We start from the raw sequence: 19,093 nt of genomic DNA, 5'->3' as shown, positions 1-19,093 counted from the left end.
TGTACTTCCCAAGCACTTAGTACAGTGCTCTGCACACAGTAAGCGCTCAATAAATACAATTGATTGATTGATTGATAGATAATCATCATCATCATCAGAGCAGCGGAGCCAATGGAAAGAGTCTGGGATCAGGAGACAAGAGATTGGCATTAGAGTCCCACCTGTGCTACTGGCCTACTGGGTGACCTTGGCCAAGTCACTGAGCCACCGAGCCCCTCTGGGCCTCAGCCACCTCATCTCAAAAATGGAGATAAGACAGGCTGGGGGGACAGGGGTGGTGTCGGATCTCCTAACCTAGCGCAGAGTGAGCGCTGAATAAATGCCATAATGCTGAGCACTCCCCACCATCCTGTTCAGGCCATCCAGCAGAGAAGCAGCTGGCTAGAGCCCGGGCCTGCGAGTCAGAAGGTCATGGGTTCTCATCCTGGCTCCGCCGCTTGTCCACTGTGTGACCCTTCACTCCTCTGGGCCTGAGTTACCTCCTCTGTAAAATGGGGATTGAGACTGTGAGTCCCACATGGGACGGGGACCGCGCCCGACCCGATTTATCTGTATCCACCCGACTTGGCACATAGTAAGCACCTAAAAAATACCATTATTATTATTATTACAGTACAACAATAAAAAGTGACAATCCCCTGCCCACAGCGAGCTCACAGTCTAGAGGTGATAATACTAATGATATTTATTAAGTGCTAACTTTAGACTGTGAGCCCACTGTTGGGTAGGGACTGTCTCTATATGTTGCCAACTTGTACTTCCCAAGCACTTAATACAGTGCTCCGCACACAGTAAGCGTTCAATAAATACTATTGATTGATTGATTGATATGTGCCAAGCCCTGTTATAAGCACCGGGGTGGATACAAGGTAATCAGTTTGGACACAGTCCCTGTCCTACATGGGAATCAATCCCCGTTTTACAGATGAGATAATTTAGGCACCGAGAAGTAGAAGTGACTTGCCCAAGGTCACACCTGCTGACCGGGCCTCTCCGGAAACTGCCAGCCTGGGGTGACCCGGGGACTGAGGCGGGAAGCTCCTGGGGTGTCTTCTCCCAAAACAAGACCTGGCAGATTAATCGGAGTGGGCAGAGCCGAGATGGAATATCTGGACAATGGTGCCCTCTCCTCGGTAGTCCTTAACCCGGGCCTGCTGGGATCAATCTGGGGGGTCAAAAGCAGGACCAGGGGCAGGCGAGCATGAGAGTTGGGCCCCATCTGGGACACCCCATCCAGGACAGGATGGGGGGCAAGGCTGACGAGGGGCCGGGGAGGGGCACGTAGGGGATGACCTGAAAGAGACTGGAGCAGGGCAGAGATTCATTCATTCATTCAATCGTATTTATTGAGCACTTACTGTGTGCACAGCACTGTACTAAGCTCTTGGCGACATATAGTGATGGTCCCTCCCCAACAACAGGCTCACAGTCTAGAAGGGGGAGGCAGACAGCAAAACAAAACATGTGGACGGGTGTCAAGACGTCAGAATAAATAGAATGAAAGCTAAATGCACATCATTGACAAAATAAATAGAATAGTAAATATACACAAGTGAAATAAAATACTGGGGATGAGGCAATGGCAGGATGTGAAAAAGGGCAGGTTGAGGGCAGGGTAGGCAGACTGGGAAAAGAATGGGGATGAAAATTAGGTTGGGATGGAAATGGGATGGAGAGAAAGAAACCTATCCCAACCTGGGTCCTATTTCGGGATCCCCTCAAGAGGTGTGGCAGAGAAGAAAGGACAGCACGTCAAAGACCAAATAATACCAAAGAGAGGCACAGAGACCGGATGGACACACATAAAAAATAATGGGACTTGTTAAGTGCTTACTAAGTGCCGAGTGCTAAGTGTTCTAAGCAAAGGGTAGATCAGGTTGGACCACATTCCTTGTCCCACATGGGACTCACGGTCTCAATTCCCATTTTCCAGATGAGGTAACCGAGGCACAGAGAAGTGAGGCGACTTGCCCACGGTCACACAGCAGACATGTTGGTGGAGCTGGGATTAGAATCCAGGTCCTTCTGACTCCCAACTGGGCTCTATCCACTAAGCCTCACCGCTCACAGACGTAGTGGAGCGGCACGATGGGGAAAAGCGGACAAAACGGACGGGCAGACAGGATGGAAAGACAGAAAGGCCAAACAGATTCAGTTGACCCCAACGCCGAGGAAAACGGGACAGTTGGACGGGCAGAAGGGTTAGGTAGGGAGGTCAGGAGGACGGACGGGCCTGGAATACATCATGGTCACGTGGCGTGGTGGGACAGAGAATATGGCAAGGAAAAGCGGGGCAGGATGGGCAAAGAGGCAAACTGGACACCGGCAGGGTGGGCCAATAGGACAAATGGACAGACAAGACAGACAGGTAGAGAGGGCAAACGGAGGTGGGACAGACAGAGGGGACGAGAGACTGGATGGTGGGAGAAGGCAGGGAGACGGGAAGGACAAATGAACGGACAAGATAAACAGATAGCCGGCCGGCCGGTAGGGAAGACCTCACTCGAGGACGGACAGACAGACGAGCAGACAGAACAAAGACCGACTGAACGAACGAGCGAACGACGGAAGGAACCAGGTTGCGGCAAGAAGCCCCAGGGGCCAGGCAGGAGAGGTGGACTGATTCCCTGCCCAGCTGAACAGAGGCCCCAGAGAGCAACTGAGGGCGGGGCCGGCCATGTCCATCAAAATAGAAATTCCACCCCCCTTCCAGAGGGCTAAATGAGGAAGAAGGCCGGGGGAAGGAGGGTTACCTGGCTTGGTGGTAAGAACAGCCCGGCGCGGTGGATAAATCACGGAGCTGTGAGTTAAGGAGGTCAGGGCTCTAATCCCAGCTCCGCCACTTGCCTGCTCACTTCCCTGGCCCTCAGTTACCTCTGTAAAATGGGGATTGAGACTGCGAGTCCCACGTGGGACAAGGATTGTTTCCAAGCCGATTACCGTGTACCTACCCCAGCGCTTAGTGCAGTGCCTGGCGCCTAGTAAGCCCTTAATAAATACCATGCTGCTGCTGATAAACAGCTCAGGGAAGTAAAAGCAGGACTGGGGGCTTGGAGGGTAGGGGGAGAAGCCGGGGGAGGGGGGGAGAGGAAGCTGGATGTCCTGAGCTATCCCTACCCCCCACTGCTCCATCTCCATGGGCAACAAAACCTCGCACAGCCGTTCCATCCGCCCCCAGAGCCTGGCAACCACAGGGGTCCCTAGCAACCGCTGCCTGGGCAACGAGGGCGGGAAGGGAAGCAGAACCTGGCAACCGGGCTTGACTGGGATTGTAGAGAGGGGGACATTAAGACTCCTCCATCCCCCCCCCGCCCCTCCCGCCACACACACCCCCAACCATCCCTTCACTCTTCCGGCCCCCCGGAAGAGCGGACCCCTAGGGTCTGCACTGCAGCCTCGAGCATCCTGGGCTTCCAGCCCAAAAGGCGGCCCACGTCATTGCTCTGCCCCCCATCCCCACCCAGCCCAGCCGCCCCCGCCAGCTCCACGCCACGGGAGCAGGGGGCTGGGACTCTGACGTCTCTGTGGGGGCTGGGAGAACCGAGTGGGGGGAACTCGGAAGTGACACAATCACACACATACACACACCTACATCCCCGGAGGCCCACTGTATCCCCCATACACACACAAGCGCACACACTCTCATACACCCCGGCGCATGTATCACCACGTTCTCTCATGCACATGCTGTCATACACATACAGTCATATATATAGAGCGTCATGCTCTCACACACGTAGTATCAACTTCAGTTGCCCCTTTGGTTCTTCCTTGGACCTCCCACCGAGTCAATACCCAAGTTCATTGGCCCTGGGAGGAAGGAAGCCCAGGGCAGGTGCTTCCCGGCTGAGCAAAGATCAGGCATTCGTCTTTTTTCTTTTTTTTTTAATGGTACTCATTAAGGGCTAACTATATGCCCGGCACTGTGATAATAAAAATGATGGCATTTGTTAAGCGCTTACTATGTGCCAGGCACCGTCCTAAGCGCTGGGGTGGACACAAGCAAATCGGGTTGGACGCCGTCCCCGTCCCACGTGGGGCTCACAGTCTCGCTCCCCATTTTGCAGAGGAGGTAACTGAGGCACGGAGGAGTTAAGTGACTTGCCCAAGGTCACACAACAGACAAGTGGCAGATGAGATCAGAACCCGTGATCTTCTCGCTTCCAGGCCTATGCTCTACCCACTACGCCATGCTGCTCTTCTCAGTAGTACATACTTAGTACGCACTATACTAAGCGCTGTATGTACACCCTCATTGCACACAACTGTTCACACGCCTATGCTGAATGCACATACCGTACACACCCACAAAGAGCCCACCACACACAAATAGAGAATACATACTCACCCAGAACACTGGCGCGTATACACACAAGCACACACACTACCTCATATACGGTGTCACACAATTTACCACTCCATCTACCAAACATACCCCAAGCGCTGTGTACATAGCCTATTTATACACCAGGCGCATACGTTTACCTACACACTGTGACGACACACTGCGTACACTAGGTCACACAGTGAACATACACTCTTCAGATACTATCACTTGACTTCTCTGTGCCTCAGTTACCCCATCTGTAAAATGGGGATTAAGATGTGAGCCCCACGTGGGACAACCCGATTACCTTGTATCTACCCCAGCGATTAGCACAGTGCTTGGCACATAGTAAGCGTTTAACAAACACCATCATTATCATCATCATCATACATATGTAGTGTAACTTCCATGTGCACATATACTCAGTCTTGTGTTCACACATTTATATTTATACACCACAATCCCTCTGTATACACACTCACTGCCTACACTCATTGTGTTTCTTGTTTACCCACGTCTCTTTTTGCACTTCGTACAGCACGTCATGCACACAGCGTACACACTTTCACACCTCACGGTCTGCCCCTGAAATCTCGAGGAGCAGCATGGCCTAGTGGATAGAGCACAGGCCTGAGAGTTAGAAGGACCTCGGTTCCCAGTCCGGCTCTGCCACCTGCCTGCTGTGTGACCTTGGGCAAATCACTTCGCTTCTCTGTGCCTCAGTTACCTCATCTGGAAAATGGGGATTAGGACTTTGAACCCCACGCGGGACCCGGACTGTGTCCAACCTCATTGGCTTGTACCTACCCCGGCTTTTAGTACAGCGCCTGGCACATAGTAAGCGCTAGATGAATACCATTAAAAGGAAAATCGAGGTGAAGTCCGGCTGGGAAGGAGAGCAAGCCTGGGGGGCAGGGGCATGGAAGTAGCCCTCCTGCACCCTTGGAAGGTGAGGGTTGAGGGAAGAGGCTGCTGAGAGATGGAGAAAGGGGAACGGGGGGCAAGGCACAGGGAAAAGGGAGAGAAAGGCAGGCAGGAACAGCTGCTAGGACAGACACCAGAAAAGGAAGCAGCGGGTGCTGGTGAAATAAGGACAGAGCTCGTCAGTCGCCCACAGTACGGGCTCAGCCTGAAACCCTCTCCTGCACTGTCTGCTGGGGGCTGGGGAGAGAGGGGAGGGAGAGGAAATCTGGGGGAAGGGGCAGTGAGAAGAGGGAAGACCCAGGAAGGCAGGGGGCAGGCAAGGGGGGAGGCAGGGATGGAATCGGAAGGAACCTGGGGATAGACAGATGAGACACTTGGGGACAAAAATGGGGAATTTGGGGACAAGACACAGGGGACGTGGAAACAGACTGACTGGGACGAGGGGATTCGGGGACAGGCAGACTGGGGGAATAGGAGGACACAGGGCAGATGAGGGGGGCCGGGAAAACAGGAGGTCACCCAGGCTCGGGGGCATTGGGGAAAGACGGACACTGCAGGGATGTGACCTTCGAACAAAGGGGATTCGAGAGCAGGGAGACCCGGGTTCGGGGAGAAAGGGGATGTGAGGATCGACAGGCCCCAGGGAGGCAGGAATTAGGTCTCAGCTCCATCTCTTTCCTGCTCCTCCCTTCCAGGCCAGACCCCTCCAATCCCTCTCCCACTCTGTGGAAGGTGGGATGGGGAGAAGATGGAGAGAGACCCCAGAGGGACCCCTTAGCCCTGCCCCATCCCAGAGCCCCAGCTCCTGGCTCCCGGTCCTGTCCCCCCGCTTTCTCCTCCTCGGAAGCCACCCCCGCCCCCGCCCGCACAGATGGTTCCCGGGAGACAGTGACGTGAACATCAACCCGGCAGACACACACACACATACACACACACGCACACGCATGCACACACACACACACACATACCGTCTGCTCAGCCTACCAACCCCGCAGCCCCCTCTCCTCCACCGCCCAGCATGGCTCAGTGGCAAGCGCCCGGGCTTGGGAATCAGAGGTCGTGGGTTCTCATCCCGGCTCCGCCACCCATCAGCTGGGTGACTTTGGGCACCTCGCTAGGCCCCTCTGGGCCTCAGTGACCTCATCTGTGAAATGGGGATGAAGACTGTGAGCCCCACGTGGGACAACCTGATTACCTTGCATCTACCCCAGAGCTTAGCACAGTGCTCGGCATACAGTAAGCGCTTAACGGATGCCATCATTATTATTATTATTCCCGGGCTGGAGTGGGGAGGATTGAGATAGACCGGGATGGGATCGGCTGAGTTGGGATGGGATGGGTTCGGAAAGGGATAGGCTGGGCTGGGCTGGGATGGGATGGGTTGGGCAGGGATAGGATGGGATAATAATAACAATAATGGTATCTGTTAAGCATTTACTATGTGCCAAGTACTGCTTTAAGCGCTGGGGTAGATACGAGGTAACCGGGTTGTCCCACGTGGGGGTCACAGTCTTTATCCCCATTTTACAGATGAGGTAACTGAGGCCCAGAGAATAATCACAACAATGGCATTTGTTAAGGGCTTACTATGTGCAAAGCACTGTTCTGAGCGCTAGGGTAGAGACAAGGTAATCGGGTTGTCCCACGTGGGGCTCACAGACTTCATCCCCATTTTACAGAGGAGGTAACCGAGGCCCAGAGAAGTGAAGTGGCTTGCCCAAGGTCAAACAGCAGACAAGTTGCAGAGCCGGGATTAGAACCCACGTCCTCTGACTCCTAAGCCCTTGCTCTTGTCAATAAGCCTGATGGGCTGGGCTGCGGAAGGATGGGATGGGAGGGGATGGGATGGGATAGGATAGGATGGGTTGGGATAGAATGGGACGGGACGGGATGGGTTCTGGGTATCCGAGGGGAGGAGCAGGGATGAAGGAAGAAGTGCCTGCCGACCTCACACACTCGGCAGAGCCCGGATAGGAGGTTACCAACCTCTCTCCCTCTCCCCCTCTCCCCCTTGTCTCCCTCTCCATCCCCCCATCTTACTTCCTTCCCTTCCCCACAGCACCTGTATATATGTATATATGTTTGTACATATTTATTACTCTATTTATTTATTTATTTTACTTGTACATATCTATTCTATTTATTTTATTTTGTTAGTATGTTTGGTTTTGTTCTCCGTCTCCCCCTTTTAGACTGTGAGCCCACTGTTGGGTAGGGACTGTCTCTATATGTTGCCAACCTGTACTTCCCAAGCGCTTAGTACAGTGCTCTGCACACAGTGAGCGCTCAATAAATACGATTGATTGATTGATTGATTGATATTGATAGTGGAGAGGAGGGACACTTCACGTGAAGTAGCCAATCAGGGATGCCTCTCCCCTGGTCCCGCTCCCACCTGTCCCCGTGTCCCACCCCGCTCCTCCCCTGTGTGGGACAGGGACTGTGTCTCTTCTTTCTTACATCCATTCCGTCGCATTTATTGAGTGCTTACTGTGTGCAGAGCACTGTACTGAGCGCTTGGGAGAATACAGTAAACCAATCAACAGGTACATTCCCTGCCCACAGCTAGCTTACAGTCTAGAGGGGGAGACAGATATTAATATAAATGAATAAATTACAGATATGTACATAAGTGCTGTGGGGCTGGGAGGGGGGATGAACAAAGAGAGCAAGTCAGGGTGATGCAGAAGGGAGTGGGAGAAGAGGAAAGGGCGTGCTTAGTCAGGGAAGGCCTCTTGGAGGAGATGAGCTTTAAATAAGGATTTGAACGGGGGGAGAGTCATGGTCTGTTAGATGTGAGGAGGAGGGAATTCCAGGCCATAGGGAGGATGTGGGCGAAGGGTCAATGATGAGATGGATGAGATGGAGGTGCGGCTCAGCATTAGAGGAGCGAAGTAGGCGTGCTGGATTGTGTAGGAGGGTAGCTAGGTGAAGTAGGAGGGGGGCAAGGTGACTAAGTGCGTTAAAGCCAATGGCGAGGAGTTTTTGTTTGATGCAGAGGTGGATGGGCAACCACTGAAGGTTCTTGAGGAGTGGAGACACGTGTCCTGAACGTTTCTGTAGAAAAATGATCTGGGCAGCAGATGGACTGGAGCGGGGAGAGACAGGAGGCTGGGAGGTCAGCGAGGAGGCTGATACGGTAACCGAGGTGGGAGAGGATATGTGATTATATTACCGTGGCAGCATTTTAGATGGAGAGGAAAGGGCGGATTTTAGCGATGCTGTGAAGGTGGGACCGACAGGATTTAGCGATGGATTGAATGTGTGGGTTGAACGAGAGAGAGGAGTCAAGGATAACGCCAAGGTTACAGGCTTATTCATTCACTCAATCGTATTTATGAGCACTTACTGTGTGCAGAGCACTGCACTAAGCGCTTGGGAGACAGGAAGGATGGTGGTGCCATCTACAGTGATGGGACAGTCAGAGGGAGGACAGAGTTTGGGAGGGAAGATAAGGAGTTCTGTTTTGGTCACGTTAAGCTTGAGGTGACAGGAAGATATCCAAGTAATGATGCCTCGAAGGCAGGAGGAACCGTCCTAGAGGTGGTAGTTGAAGCCATGGGAGTGAATGAGTTCTCCAAGGGAGAGGTGGTAGATGGAGAATAAAAGAGGACCTAGAGGGGGTGGGAGGCAGAGGAGGAACCCAAGAAAGAGACTGAGACTGAATGCCCAGAGGGATGAGGAAAACCAGGAGAAAACAGGATCAGTGAAGCCAAGAAGGGATAATGTTTCCATGAGAAGGGGGTGGTCGACAGCGCTGAAGGTAGCTGAGAGGTCGAGGAGGATTAGGATGGAGTAGAGGCTGTTGGATTGGGCAAGAAGGAGATCACTGGTGACCTTTGAGAGGGCTGTTTCTGTGGAGTGAAGGGAACGAAAACCAGATTGGAGTGGGTCACGGAGAGAATCGGAGGAGAGGAATTTGAGACAACGGGCGCAGGCAATTTGCTCCTGGAGTTAGGAGAGGAATGGTAGGAGGGAGATGGGGGTGATAACCAGAGGGAGCTGTGGGGTCCAGGGAGGGTTTTTTTTTAGAATAGCGAAGACATGGGCGTCTTTGAAAGCAGTGGGGAAGAAGCCATCGGAACAGCTGAAGACGGTTGTTGGGGAGGGGAGAAGGGACGGGACAAGTGTTTTGATAAGGTGCGAAGGAATGGGATCAGATGAGCCTTTGAAGAGGGTAGATTTTTGAGAGGAGGCAGGAGATCTCCTCTAAAGATACTGTCGGGAAAGATGGGAGAGTTGAAGTGAGGGCAGAAGCGGGGAGGGACTGAGGAGGGGCAGGGGAGATTTCAGGGAGATCATGCCTGATAGTCTCAATTTTCTTAATAAAATAGGTGGCCAGGTCATTGGGGGCAAGGGATGGGGGAGGCGGGGCACAGGGAGCCTGAGGACAGAGACAACCGGCGAGGGCAACGGGCATTGGTGTCAATAAGGATGGAGAAATCATTCTGCCGGCCGAAGGGGAGGGCAGTATTAAGGAATGCAAGGATAAACTTGAATTAACCAAGACAGCCCGATACTTAGATTTCCGCCCGCAGTGCTTTGTGGTTGATGCACAAGAGCAAAGGACTGAATTGTCCTTCCCAAGCGCTTAGTACAGTGCTCTGCACACAGTAAGCACTCAACAAATACAATAGAATGAATAAATGATGCCTGTTACATGTTTTGCTGTCTGTCTCCCCCCTTCTAGACTGTGAGCCTGCTGTGGGCGGGGAGGGTCTCTGTTGCTGAATTGTCCTTCCCAAGCGCTTAGTACAGTGCTCTGCACACAGTAAGCACTCAATAATTCGATAGAATGAATGAATGATGCCTGTTCCATGTTTTGCCATCCCCTTCTAGAGTGTGAACCTGCTGTGGGCAGGGAGGGTCTCTCTTTGATGCTGAATTGTCCTTCCCAAGCGCTTAGTCCAGTGCTCTGCACACAGTAAGCGCTCAGTAAATACGATTGAATGAATTGTGAGGGAGCGGGGCTTGACCAGAGAGATTCCCTTCAAGGTCCTACTGAGAGCACACCTCCTCCAGGAGGCCATCCCAGACTGAGCCCCTTCCTTCCTCTCCCCCTCGTCCCCTCTCCATCCCCCTCATCTTACCTCCTTCCCTTCCCCAGGGCACCTGTATATATGTATATGTGTTTGTACATATTTATTACTCTATTTATTTATTTATTTTACTTGTACATATCTATTCTATTTATTTTATTTTGTTAGTATGTTTGGTTTTGTTCTCCGTCTTCCCCTTTTAGACTGTGAGCCCACTGTTGGGTAGGGACCGTCTCTATATGTTGCCAACTTGTGCTTTCCAAGCGCTTAGTACAGTGCTCTGCACACAGTAAGCGCTCAATAAATACGATTGATTGATTGATTGATTGACTCTTTGCTGGGGCACATCCAGGGCTGCGGCTTATTGGTACGAGATCGATGAAGGGATAGGGGAGCGAGTGAGTTGAGTTCGGCAGAGAGGGTGGAGTTGACAGCGTCAGTTTGGTCATCAAGGTAGGGCAGTTTGGTTATGGAAGCTAAGTAGGGTGTGATGAGTTGAGAAAATGGGATGGGCTCTAAAAATGGGAGGTGACAGTGCAGATTTACAGGGAGGAAGTGTGAGAGAGAGAAGGCGAGCGAGGAGGTGGTGGTCGGACAGAGGGATTTCAGAGTTGGTTAGGGTTGAGACTGTAAGTAGCAAGAGATGACGTGCGTCCAAGTTGGTGAGTTGGAGAGATGGGGTGGAGCAGGAGGTCAGTGGAGTCGAGGAGTGATAGAAGACAGGCAGCAGAAGGGTCATCGGGAACCTCTGTGCGGATATTGAAGTCCCCAGTGATCCACGTAGGCGTGGAGAAAGAGGGAAGGAATGTGAGAAGGGGATCGACATGGTGAAAAAAGTTGGAGGTGGGACCTGGGGGGGCGGTGGATGACCGTTACTAGAATCTGGACTGGGTGGCAGAGGCGGATACATTCACTCGATCGTATTTATTGAGCGCTTACTGTGCACAGAGCACTGTACTAAGCGCTTGGAAAGTACAATTCAGCAATAAAGAGAGACCATCCCCGCCCACACCGGGCTTACAGTCTAGAGGGATAATAATGATGGAATGAGTTAAGTGCTTAATATGTGCCAGGCACTGAGCTAAATGCCAGGGTGGATACAAGCAAATCGGGCTGGACACAGTCCCTGTCCCACGTGGGGCTCCCAGTCTCAATCCCCATTCTCCAGTTGAGGAAACTGAGCCCCAGAGAAGTGAAGACAACTGGCCTAAAGGCACACAGCTGACACACGGAGGAGCCGGGATTAGAACCCATGACCTTGTAACTCCCAGGCCTGTGGGAGGCAGGGAAAGAAAGGGGTGGGGGAGGTGAAATGGTAAAAGGGGTAGGATTGGGAAGGGCTGACTGGAGAGGGATTGGATTGAAGGGTTGTGGTGGAGCCAGTGAGGCTTAAGCATTGTAATTAAAGTAAAACAAAGGAGTCAGAAGGCTCTAATCTTGGCTCCGCCAACTGTCGGCTGTGTGACCTTGGACTAGTCACGTCACATCCCTGTGCCTCAATTTCCTCACCTGTAAAATGGGGATTGAGACTGTGACATGGGACAGGGACTGCGTCCACCCCAGCGCTGAGTACAGTGCTGGGCAAATAGTAAGCGCTTGGCAAATACCATCATTATCATTTATTATTACTTAACCGGGTGATACCCCGAGGATGTGGTTGAATCGCCCTTGAGAGTGACAGGCCAGTGTTTAGGAGAAACCTGAGGAGATGGTCGAATTGTCTTTTGGCTCTTGAAAGTGAAGAGGTCAGTGATTCTAGGCCTCTGTCACGTGGGGGTTAGTTAGCCACCCCCTGATCTGACTGCAGGGAAAGAGGGGAGAGGAAGAAAATGACCACTTCTCTGCAGCAGCAGATCGGGAAAAAATGTCCTATACTTCTAGCGGGTGGCAGGATGGTTGGCAGCGGTCCGATGGCTGATAATAATAATAATAATAATAATAATAATAATAATAATAATAATGGCATTTATTAAGCGCTTACTATGTGCAAAGGACTGTACTAAGCGCTGGACCTGGTCACTCAGCGACCTGGGACAGGTCTCTGTCCCAATCGATGGTCAATGGTCCGCGCCAGTTTGACCATAAGCTCATCGCTCTTCTCCTCCAACCCAGTCCACACCCTTCGCTCCTCTAATGCCAACCTTCTCACCGTACCTCCGTCCCGTCTACCTCGCCAACGACCCCTCACCTGTTCTGGTCATCACACAGTAAATGATTAATAAAAGCATAATTCATGAATTGGAGGAAACGGGAGCCGGGGATTTAAAAGACGCGGAGAAATGTGGTCTGGGGGATTCGGTGGGGAAGAGAGTTCCAGGCAGGGGGAACAACATGAGAAGTGGAAGAGTTGAGAGCGAAGTCAGAAGGTGAATTTGAGAGGAGCCAAGCCTACAAGCTGGGTGTGAGATGTAGATTCATTCATTCATTCATTCAATCGTATATATTGAGCGCTTACTGTGTGCAGAGCACTGTACTAAGCGCTTGGGATGTACAGGTTGGACTCACTTGTGGAGATGGAGTCAACTGGCAGAGAGCCTTGAAACCAACGTCTCCTCTCAGTGTGCTTCTTTCCAGACTGAAGGGTGCTTACTTTTTCAGTCTCCCCCACAGGAATCAGAGACTAATTGGTCAATCAATGATATTTATTGAGTGCTTACTATATGCAGAGCACTCTACTAAGCACCGTGGGAGAGTACCAGACACGTTCCCTGCCCCAAACTAGCTTAACAGTGTACAGTGATGATGCTTTAACAGACATACCTCGGTGTCTATGGTTCACCGGGAGTCCGGAGAACTGGGCAGTGGGGGACGCTGAAAGAGCTTCCTCGAGGAATTGGTACTCGGCTAGGATGCCACGTCTATGTATTAAGGGAAGAGGTCCCCGGGGGTGGAAGGAGGTGGGGACCTTCTGCCCTGGGGGAAGGAGAGCGAGGAGAAAAATGGGGACTGCAGCAGGGAAGAGCAGGTAGAAAAGGAAGAGGACTGCAATCGGCCTGTCCTGGGAGCCCTTTGGAGGTTTTGGGGTCTCAGTGCCATGGCTTTAGCTTGGCGGTTATAACTGACAACCACCTCCCGTCCACAACTGGATTCCTGAAAGGGAACTCCCCCAGAATGGGAAAGAATGAGGTGACACGTCAAGAGATCCACAACAATGCAGTTTGTTAACAATAATAATAATTGTTATTATTATAGTACTTGTTAAGCGCTTACTACGTGCCAAGCACTGTCCTAAGCACTGGTGTCAATACAGGTTAATCAGGTTGGACAGAGTCCCTGTCCCACGTAGGGCTCACAGCCTTAGTCTCCATTTAACAGACGAAATAACTGTAGCACAGAGAAGTAAAGTGACTTGCCCGAGGTCACATGGCAGACAAGTGGCAGTGCCAGGATTAGAATCCATTTCCTTCTGTCTCCCAGGCCCACGCTCTATCCATTAAGCCACACATACTGGTTTGTCTTTAAGAAGCAGCATGGCTCAGTGGAAAAAGCATGGGCTTGGGAGCCAGAGGTCATGGGTTCTAATCCCGGCTCTGTCACTTGTCAGCTGTGTGACTTTGGGCAAGTCACTTCACTTCTCTGGGCCTAATAACGGTATCTGTTAAGCGCTTACTGTGTGCCAAACACTGTTCTAAGCGCTGGGGTAGATACAAAGTAATCAGGTTGTCCCGCATGGGGCTCACAGACTTAATCCCCATTTTACAGATGAGGTGATTGAGGCCCAGAGAAGCTAAGTGACTTGCCCAAAGTCACACAGCTGATAAGTGGTGGAGGTGGGATTAGAACCCACCACCTCTGACTCCCAAACCCGTGCTCTTGCCACAAGGACATGCTGCAGTTTGAGTACCCTGGCATCGCCCTCACGGCCCCTGCCCCCAATAATAATAATAGCGATGGTATTTGTTAAGCGCTTACTATATGTCAGCAAACATATATGCTTACTATATGAAGCAGCGTGGCTCAGTGGAAAGAGCACGGGCTTTGGAGTCAGAGGTCATGGGTTCGAATCCCGACTCCACCACATGTCTGCTGTGTGATCTTGGGCAAGTCACTTAACTTCTCTGGGCCTCAGTGACCTCATCTGTAAAATGGGGATTAAGACTGTGAGCCCCAGATGGGACAACCTGATCACCCTGTATCCTCCCCAGCGCTTAGAACAGTGCTTTGCACATAGTAAGCACTTAACAAATGCCAATTATTATTATTATTATTATGTCAGGCCCTGGGGGAGATACAAGCTCATCGGGTTGGGCACAGTCCATGTTCCACATGGGACTCGGAGTCTTCATCTCCATTTTACAAATGAGGTCACTGAGGTACAGAGAAGTTAAGCGACTAGCCCAAGGTCACAGAGCCAAAAAGTGGCAGAACCTGGTGGATTAGAACCCAGATCTTCCTGACTCTCCGGCCATGCTGCTTCTCAATGTCTTCCACCAATGCCAGGCGGCCCGGGGATCCAAACTGGTCAGACCTGGGCATGGGCCCCACCCTCCAGAGGAGAAGGGCAAGGGGATCTTCTACAAAGGAGGTGCCTAGCTTCATGCTCCCCCGAGATGATCTTCTAACCTTTTTCTCAACTCCCCCTCTTCTGACACCTTGCTCATATTGTTCCCCTAGCCTGGAAATGTCTTCCCCCTCAATTAATAATAATAATAATTGTTATATCAGTGAAGTGCCAAACACTGTTCTATGTGCTAGGGTCTTCCACCCCCTCCACTCCACTGAAACTGCCCTCTCAAAAGTCACCAATGACCTCCTTCTCTCCAAATCCAACGGTTCCTACTCCATCCCAATCCTCCTCGACCACTCAGCTGCCTCTGACGCTGTGGAGCATTCCCTTCTCCTCAACACGTTATCCAACCTTGGCTTCACTGACTCTGTCCTCTCCTGGTTCTCCTCTTATCTCTCTGACCGTTTATTCTCAGTCCCCTTGGCAGGCTCCTCCTCCCCCTCCCATCCCCTAACTTTAAGGGTCCCTCAAGAGTCAGTTCTTGGTCCTTTTCTATTCTTCATCTACACTCACTCCCATCTACATCCCACTCCCACAGCTTCAACTATCACCCCTACGCGGATGACACCCAAATCTACATCTCCTCCCCCGTTCTCTCTCCCTCCCTCCAGCCTCGCATCTCCTCCTGTCTTCAGGACATCTCTACTTGGATGTCCGCCCGCCACCTAAAACTCAACATGTCCAAGACAGAGCTCCTTATCTTCCCTCCCAAACCCTGTCCCCTCCTTGACTTTCCCATCACTGTGGATGGCATAACCATCCTTCCCGTCTCACAAGCCCGCACCTTGGTGTCATCCTCGACTCCGCTCTCTCGTTCACTCCTCACATCCAATCCGTCACCAAAACCTGCCGGTCTCACCTCCGCAACATCGCCAAGATCCTCCCATTCCTCTCCATCCAAACCGCTACCCTGCTGGGTCAATCTCTCATCCTATCCCGACTGGATTACTGCATTGGCCTCCTTTCTGATCTCCCAACCTCCTGTCTCTCCCCACTTCAGTCCATCCTTCACTCTGCTGCCCGGATTATCCTTTCTACTGAAACGTTCCGTGATCTGTAATCTGGGTGTGTCACCTTCCTGCTTCCTCAAAAATCTCCAGTGGTTGTCAACCTCCGAATCAAATAAAACTCCTCACTATTAGCTTCAAAGCTCTCCATCACCTTGCCCCTTCTTACCTCACCTCCCTTCTCTCCTTCTCCATCCCAGCCCGCACTCTCCGCTCCTCTGGTGCTCACCTCCTCACTGGGCCTCGGTCTCGCCCGTCCCGCCGTCGACCCCTGGCCCACGTCCTACCTCTGACCTGGAACGCCCTCCCTCCTCACATCCGCCAAACAATCACGCTTCCCCCCTTCAAAGCCCAACTGAAGGCTCACCTCCTCCAAGAGGCCTTCCCAGACTAAGCCCCCCTTTTCCTCAGCTCCTCCTCCCCTCCCCATCACCCCGACTCCCTCCCTCTGCTCTACCCCCCTCTCCCCGCCCCACAGCATTTGTGTTTCTATGTACATATCCATAATTCTAATTTTATTTCTATTGATGCCTGTTCACTTGTTTTGATGTGTACATACCTATAATTCTATTTATTTATATTATTGATGCCTGTTTACTTGTTTTGATGTCTGTCTCCCCCGCTTTGCGACTGTAAGCCCGGTATGGGCAGGGATTGTCTCTCTTTATTGCTGAATTGTACTTTCCAAGTGCTTAGTACAGTTCTCTGCACACAGTAAGCGCTCAAAAAATACAACTGAATGAATGAATGAGTGAATATCTGCAGATCGGACACAGTCCCTGTCCCACATGGGGCTCACAGTCTACACAGGAGGTAGAATGGGTATTGAATCTCTGTTTTACAGATGAGGAAATTGAGACTAGAGAAGTTAAATGACTTGCCCAGGTCACCCAGCAGGCAAGTAGTGGAGTCGAAATTAGAATCCAGGTCCTCTGACTCCCAGGTTTTTGTTCTCTCTACTAGGCCACAGGACTTCTCAGCTTTTCCCATCTTTAAAATCCCCAAGTCCCTTCTCAAATTAATATATTTAGTAAACACTTAGAATGTGATAATTAGATCAGACAGAGTCCCTGTCCCGCACAGAGCACACAATCTGAAAGGGAGGGAGACCAGGTATTTTATATCCAAAGTGCAAATGAGGATATGCCTCATTAAGGTCACACCTCCTCTGAGAGGCCTTTCCCAGTTAAGCCCCCTTTTTCCCTACTCCCTCTCATTCATTCATTCATTCATTCATTCATTCAATCGTATTTATTGAGCACTTACTGTGCACAGGGCACTGTACTAAGTGCTTGGAAAGTTCAATTCGGCAACAAATAGTTTTGCATCGCTCTCCCTTCCACATCATCCATGCACTTGGACCTGTTTCTTTTGGGCACTTAGCATTCACCCCACCCTCAGCCCCACAGCACTTAGGTACTTATCTGTAATTTTTAAATTTATATTGTTGTCTGTCTCCCCCTCTAGACTGTAAGATCCCTGGGGGCAGGGAACATGTCTACCACCTCTGCCGTATTGTACTTTCCCAAGAGCGTAGTGCAATTCTCTGCACACTGTAAGCACTCAATAAATAGCATTGATTGATTGATTGATTGATTGATTGAGGAAATTGAGGCCCAGAGAGGTGAATTCTAGCCCACAATCATAGAGCAGGCCAGTGTCAGACCTCACTACCTGCCATTTGCTTGTTCCGCTAGGCGCACGGCCTGTGGATAGCTTTTCTCAGAAGATTCAACTATCAGATCGACGCCAACCCTTAGTTCATTCATTCATTCGATCGTATTTAGCGAGCGCTTACTGTGTGCAGAGCACTGGACTAAGCGCTTGGGAAGTCCAAGTCGGCTACATATGGAGACGGTCCCTACCCAATGACGGGCTCACATTCTAGAAGGGGGAGACAGATAATCAATCAATCAATCGTATTGAGTGCTTACTGTGTGCAGAGCACTGTACTAAGCGCTTGGGAAGTACAAGTCGACAACAGACAGTTCTTATGTACATAAGGATATTTTTATTCGTTTATGTTCTATTTGTATGTTTATCTGCACATTCGATCATTCACCTGTTTCTTTCTGATGTGTCTGTGTGGTTTCCAGCTTCCTCCGGTTTCGTTATGTAAATAATTTCTATCTCTCCCCCATTACACTGTAACGTCCTTAAGAGAAGCCAATGGCGTCTTACTCTTCCGAGTGTGATACTCTCCCAAATGCTCAGTATAGCATTCACAAGGCACTCAGTAAATGCTACAAAATCCTCCAAACTGTAAGCTCCTTACGGGCGGGGAACGTGTCTACCATCTCTCGTGTATGGTATTCAGTCAGTCAGTCAGCCAGTCGTATTTATTGAGCGTTTACTGTGTGCAGAGCACTGTACTAAGCGCTTGGGAGAGCACAATACCGCAATAAACAGACACATTCCCTGCCCACAGTGAGCTTACAGTCTAGAGGGGGAGACTGTCCCCCTCTCTTGTACTCTCCCAAGCGCTTAGTACGATGCCCTGTACACAGTAAGCACTCAATCAATCAATCAATCAATCGTATTTATTGAGCGCTTACTATGTGCAGAGCACTGTACTAAGCGCTTGGGAAGTACAAATTGGCAACACATAGAGACAGTCCCTACCCAACAGTGGGCTCACAGTCTAAAAGGGGGAGACAGAGAACAGAACCAAACATACCAACAAAATAAAATAAATAGGATAGAAATGTACAAGTAAGATAAATAAATAAATAAATAAATAAATAGAGTAATAAATATGTACAACCATATATACATATATACAGGTGCTGTGGGGAAGGGAAGGAGGTAAGATGGGGGGACGGAGAGGGGGGCGAGGGGGAGAGGAAGGAAGGGGCTCAGTAAATACCATCGGATCGATCGGGTGATTGAATCATGAAGCATGTGCCTGGGATGAATACGGGATTCTTTCTCCCCAAGTCCCATCACATAAGGATGAGGGCATGTCAGTTGACACTTGGAGGTTTTGGACAAAACAAACGAAGGGAAACACTTCACGCAGGAGCCGCTTCCCCCATGAAATGTGCTGCCACACAGAGTTATTCAGGTTCAAAAAGGGTTTGGATCAATTCCCAGACGAGAAGTCTGTAAAGGCCTAGTGGAGGCAGGAAATTTAGGAATGGGAGATGGTTTATTCTTAAGCATGAGGATAGCTGTGAAGGAGGGAACCATCAAACTGGCTGTTTTTCCAAGCTTTCTTAGATATCGCAACCGGAGACCAAATCCCGATGGCCTTTACGGCCTTTGCCTGCCCTTTCACGGCTCTGGTCGT

The sequence above is a fragment of the Tachyglossus aculeatus genome, unplaced genomic scaffold (assembly GCF_015852505.1).
Source record: "Tachyglossus aculeatus isolate mTacAcu1 unplaced genomic scaffold, mTacAcu1.pri scaffold_12_arrow_ctg1, whole genome shotgun sequence".
NCBI classification, from domain to species: domain Eukaryota; kingdom Metazoa; phylum Chordata; class Mammalia; order Monotremata; family Tachyglossidae; genus Tachyglossus; species Tachyglossus aculeatus.
The sequence above is the reverse complement of the archived record's forward strand: the minus strand, read 5'-3'. Positions refer to the sequence as shown.